The 6,000-nt window shown below is 52.2% G+C and overlaps 1 protein-coding gene across 4 annotated transcripts in view; it reads left to right on the top strand.

Annotated features, from left to right (window-relative positions):
* skd (mediator complex subunit skuld) overlaps window positions 1-6,000 on the top strand; it is a 65,302-nt gene that overhangs the window by 33,567 nt on the left and 25,735 nt on the right. The gene's annotated exons all lie outside the window — the stretch shown is intronic.

Below are 6,000 nucleotides of genomic sequence, written 5' to 3'. Positions count from 1 at the left end.
ATCAATTATGCACGAAAATTTTCCGTAGCTCGAGTTTTCGTTATTAGTAACATAATGTCCATATCATATATTTTGATTGGAAATGGTTGGTCGTGAATATTTACCATAGTTTATAACAGTTGGAGACACTAAGGCTTGTTTCGTGTTATCATTTAGTCGGTCATTTTGTTTGTTTGTTTGTTTATCTTGAGCCTTCCCTCTCCCATCCATCATACCCCAGCTGGTGGTTGGCAACTGTGTGCAGTGATGCAGGAGGTTATGATCCGCCTCGCCGGGAATTCTTGACATTGGCACCGCTTGAAGGCGGGCGGGTGGCAACGCTGGTTCAGGGATGAGGCGGTGGGGGGGGGGGGAGCAAGAGGACAAGGGAAAGCTTCTTCTTTCTTTGTCTTCTCTTTGTTTTACCTCTCGATTGGGATTATTTGTGGTGGTTGGAAGAGTGGAGGAGAATGTACTTATATGCGGACGCTGACGTATCATATCAAGGAATTGCCCGACGCAGTCAAGGAGCCCCGTCGTGCCCTTCGCATTTTTCGTATTAATTCTCTGGCCTCCTTTCCCTTCCTCCCTCTCCTCTCCTCTCCTCTCCTCTCCTCTCCTCTCCTCTCCTTTCCTCTCCAATCCCCCGCCTTCAAAAGGACACTCCCGAAACTAGGCTGTGAAAAAAGGGGAGCAGAAGAGGAGCCTCTCGGCCCAAGTGGCTCGGAGCAAGATCACTTTTCTCTTCCCGTATTCCTATGTTCATTATTAAAGGTCATTGTTGCAAGCACCGGTATCCACTTGGAATCCCCCCCCTCTCCCACCACCACCACAACCTTCTTGTCAGTTGTTTGAATGAAGGATATTTAGTGTCCGGCAAAGATCCACTCCGGCCTGCATGTGGTCGTTTTATACAATGTTTGAATAAGAATTTAGACCTTGCTCTTATGCTGGCTTATGCACGCCTTTTCCTCTCTGCCTATCTCTCTGTCTCTTTCCCTCACTCCCTTACTTTGTTACTCGTTACCTTTACTCCTTTTTACCCCCTACTACCCCCCCCCCCACTACGCCCCATCTTATGCCTCTCCCTTCCCCCCTTTCTCTCTCTCTCTCTCTCTCTCTCTCTCTCTCTCTCTCTCTCTCTCTCTCTCTCTCTCTCTCTCTCTCTCTCTCCCTCTCTCCTCCCTCCTCCCTCCTCCCTCCTCCCTCCTCCCTCCTCCCTCCCCCCTCCCCCCTCCCCCTCCCTCCCTTCCTCCCTTCCTTCCTTCCTTCATCTCTCTCTATCTCTCTACCCCCTCTTCCACTGAGTGTGTGTATGTGTTTTCCCTTCTCTCTTTCTTTGTGTGCGTCTCCCTCTCCTTTCCTCTCCTCTCATCTTCCTTTCTAAGGGAATGATAATGGAACCCAAGAAAATGCGGTAGTGACGATCCTTTATCTGTGTTGATGCCAGTCGACATTTAGCCGGAAGGTTTTAGCAAAGTGGCACCGAGGCATTCTTGTCCCTTGAACCCCTTGTGAGCGGAGTATTGATTGATAACTCAACCTAGGAAGGTATGATACATGACCAGACAGTCTTGCTGCTGCTACTGCTTCACCCCTGCAATCTCTACACTTACCCCTCTCTCTCTCTTTCTTTCTCTCTCTCTCTCTCTCTCTCTCTCTCTCTCTCTCTCTCTCTCTCTCTCTCTCTCTCTCTCTCTCTCTCTCTCTCTCTCTCGTCCACTCACATTCGTCTTTCTTCTTGTGTTCTAGTTTTCTTTTTATTCTCTTCTCCCCTCCTTCTCTCCTTGCCCTTTGTCTCGCCGCCTTCCTTGCTCTTTTCCTTGTTTCCTCCTCCTTCCTTTACTTCTACTCCTGCTCCCCCCGGTCAATTACTACTCGATACGCGTGATATAAGGTTCTCCTTTATCTTTCAGTGGAGCGCGTCGAAAGAATGGCTTCGTTTTATGTCATTCTCCCTTCAGATTCGCCCATAAAAAAAGTTGTTGTTTGTCTTTTCATTCCTCCAATCGGCGCGCGGTATGCTTTGCCACAGCATCCACACGGAGGATTAGTCGGTGGTTCCCCTTGCCTTGGCTGCTGGTTGAGAGAGAGAGAGAGAGAGAGAGAGAGAGAGAGAGAGAGAGAGAGAGAGAGAGAGAGAGAGAGAGAGAGAGAGAGAGAGAGAGAGAGAGAGGGGGGGGGGGGGGGGAAGGAATGAGAGAACGAATGTCCTCGTGCGTGCATGTAGGAGCGAACAACATGCACGTGCAGTATACATGTTGGTGAAGCGTCATGGGCGGAACATGTGCGACCACCGGCGGGCTGTAAAGTGCTCAGTTTTACGCACGCATTAGGCTTTATAACTACTCCATCCCCTCCCCTCGCCCAGTTCCCCTCTCCCCTCTCCCTGGCCCGCCGTGTGTCCAGGAAGGATCCCGTTCTTTATTTCCTTTCGCTGACTCTGCCCCGTTCGCGCCCCCTCGCTGTACAGGAGGATATGATCACTGATTATTATTACTGCCGCCTTCGACCTTATCTTCTCCGCCTCATTAACATCGCGGTGGGTTTGTGGAATGGGGGAAAGATTTAGTGCCTCATTGTGTGCGTGCCTCCGCGGGGAAGTGCTTGTGCACGCGTTTGTATGTATCTGTGTGTGTGTGTGTGTGTGTGTGTGTGTGTGTGTGTGTGTGTGTGTGTGTGTGTGTGTGTGTGTGTCCGTCCATTCGCCTACCTTCCTGAGTGTCCCTGTGTGTTGGTGGAAGTGGTGGGGAGGGTAGGGGGTGGGGTGCCTGTCCCTGGACTCTCCCCCGTATTGATCCCCAGCACCCCTCACTCTCCCCGCTACTGCTGCTGCCGCTGCTGCTGCTGCTGTCCCCCCCGCTTACCACCACGAGTCTGGCTGGCTGTTTGGCTGCCCCCCTCCCCCCATTCTCTCTTTCTCTCCCTTTCCCTCTTCCTCTTCCTATCCTGTCTCCTTCTTGCCCTCTCCTCTTTCCTGTCTCTCTCTCCCTCTATCCCTTCCCTTTCCCCCTCCTTCGCCTTCTCCCTCTCCCTCCCTCCCTCCCTCCCTCCCTCCCTCCCTCCCTCCCTTCTTCCCTCCTTCTCTCCTTCCCTGTTTCCCTTCTTTCCCGCCCAGTGGCCCGTCCTGCCGTGACCTGGCCCACTGCGGCCTATTCCCACAGTAAAGTTGCTTTGGGAGTTGTATGGCTGTAAAGGAACCCGGATTGGAACAATATTTGTAGACCTGTGTAATACATATGATTTTCTATTTTGTGTGTGTCTGTGCGCGCCTGTGTGTGTATGTGTATGTGTATGTATGTGAGAGAGAGAGAGGGATATTGGGAGTCTCCCATGCTCTCCCTCTCCCTCTCTCCTCGATGCATTCCCAATTTCTCCCGCCCAGAAAGAGATAAATCGTCGCATCAGCCGCGAATCACGTTGCGGCGCCCTTTAGCTTTATTAGTTACGTATTGTCGTGAGATCAAACGTTCAGGCCCGCAAGTCAGCCCGCGCGGAGGATGGAGGGGGTAGAGGGACTGGACAGGGGAGGGGGTGAGCGGGACATGTGTGTTCATCCTCGTCGCCGTTCATTCATTCGCGCATACGTGTTTAGGGTGACGAAGGGAAATGATGGAGATGACGAGCGAGTCCGTAAGGATCAAGTTGTGGCATTTTCACAGGGGAGACTCGACCTTCGCCTCACCTTTCGATTGCAGTGCTTCGACTGCTCTGCAGCGACCATGAAAGCGTTAGCATTTTTTCCTCTTAATCTTACTGATCGCTGTTATTTATTCGCGGCATGTCAACTCTCTTGGCAGATATATAATATTGTTTATCCTGCAAAGCTGCTTTCCTACTAAGTGCCGCAGCGATCCCTCAGTGTAAGGTAGAGCACGTCCTCCGGCAGCGACAGGGTCGGTCGTCACACCCAGTGGCGATGCTCTCCCTCCCTCCCTCACGAACGAGCGTGGGAAGGGCGCGAGTTGCCGTTTCGAGAAAGCGAAGAGGAAGGGGACGGGTGGCTTAACAAGGATTGAACATAGGAGTGTGGGCGGCCATGGATCACCGAGGCGGCTCTGGCTACATAACCCCGCCGTGCAGGTGTAGGTCGCGGAGGGCGTTGAAAGGTCGTGTGTGGATGGTGTGACACGCGGCGGGTGCAAGTAACTATGGGCGGCGTGACGTCAATGCCGGGGACGTCACAGAGTGGCCGGTGACGTGAGGCGGTTGTGGGAGTTCTTCGAGACGTCCTTCCAGATGTAGGCTCGGATTGTTTGTAGAAATGGGTTTTGACGGGGCGCGGGGTGGAAGCTGGCGGAAACGTGTAAGATGTTACAAGGACCCTCCTGATCGACCCCCCCCCCTCACCTCTCACTCTCTCTTACCCTCTCACTCATCACATCAGCTGTGCACTCATTCATTGTTGCTTGAGAGGTACTCTTGGTTCATTTTCTCACTCATTCGCCTATCGCCATTCATTTATGCACCCGGCCTCGTCCTCGAACTGTTACTTCAAATATTCACGCCTTCCTGACCTCTCCCTTTGCGCTGCAATCGCTTGCCCGTTTTACTGTTGTTCAGTCACTCACCCAGCCTCATTCACTCAGCCGCTGTTCAAATCACGTCACTCGCCTTCCCTTTTCACCTCACCTTTAGTATCCCACCTTCCGCTCAACTTTACTCGTGCTTTCAGTCTGTTAGCCTTTGTTTATCGTGATATCATCGCACTCCTTTCGCCTCACGGCATTAGCTCTCCACTCTCTGCCTCTTTTCCCTTTTTTCCCGCTTCCTTAGCGTCTTGTCTTTTTAAAACGAATAATGGAAGTGTGTTAGTTCACCTTTTTCTTCTTGTTATTCAGTTTTATTTTCTAGTTTCGATTCAGAACAGCGATACAAGATGTTTTATATTGGTATAGATATCCCATTACTATAACTCGCTCCTTTATTTTCATCCATTTTATGTTTACCAGTAGATAACATTAGCACATTGTCTACAGCTTTATTTGTATATGTGGCAATGGTTTGGTACGTGTGCGCAACTGCTGTTGCTGTTGTTGCATGGGTAGCCTTGCAAAGCGCTCTTGCTGCTGCTCTTGTTGCACTCCGCACGCTGCACCGCAGCTTTAAAACCCCCGCCCCCTCCCCAACTCTCGATCCCCACCCTACCTACCCCACCCAACCCGACCAGTTCATACCAGGCTCACGAGGTTTGATTAAATATCAGCGTGGCGGTGCAATGCTATCAGCGGCCTGATGTGCGTGTACTTAGCCTGGGCCCAATCTCCCCGTGTCTCTGTCCGGTGAAAGTCTGCCAGTCTTTCTTATCACCGATGAATGGGAGAAAGGAGGCAGAAACGCCAAGTTTGAGGGTAGAGAGAGCAAGGATGGTGGGGGATAATGACGAGGGGACAGTATGCTGTGTCACGCCAGGGTATGTCAGGTCTAACACAACCTTGCCTTGCGTGTTTCCTGTCTTTTCCTCATCATTTGTTTTTCTTGTTTGAATTTTAAAAGTCGTTTGTCCCGTAACATAGGAGACGCAGTTATACGCATACGTTAGCGCTTGGCCCTGCGTTCGTCAGTGTGACCGTGTCTTTATTTGCGTAGTGATGGGCGGACGAGATGGGAATGGCGGCGGCGAAGAAGCCATCACTCACCCGACCCGACCGACCCGACCGACACTAGCTCGTTTAAGGCCAGTCACTCCCGATCATTCGGGTTGAGTATCAAGACGAGGTGTGATAGCTTGCGGACCGACCGCACCAGGTGACGCAGGCGTAGGTGTGCGGGCGGGGAGGGACAGACCACTCCCCCCTCCTTCCTCCTCCCTCCTTATCCCTTGCCTTTTCTTACTCCCCTTTGCTCTCTCTCCACTCCTCCATGTTAGGTACGTTATGGCATAGTGCATCACGCGCCGGCCGACTATGTAATGGATGGTGGTAGCGGGACCCAGGGCCCCACTTCCCCTCCCTTTCCCCCTCCCCCTCCTCTACCCCACCACCTCAGCCCCTCCCCTGCCCCACATCGCCCCTCCCCACA

The sequence above is a fragment of the Penaeus japonicus genome, unplaced genomic scaffold (assembly GCF_977035675.1).
Source record: "Penaeus japonicus unplaced genomic scaffold, GWHDUDI00000001_assembly GWHDUDI00000001, whole genome shotgun sequence".
Classification (NCBI taxonomy): Eukaryota; Metazoa; Arthropoda; class Malacostraca; order Decapoda; family Penaeidae; genus Penaeus; species Penaeus japonicus.
Note: the sequence above shows the minus strand (reverse complement) of the source record. Positions and strands in the feature narration are given on the sequence as shown.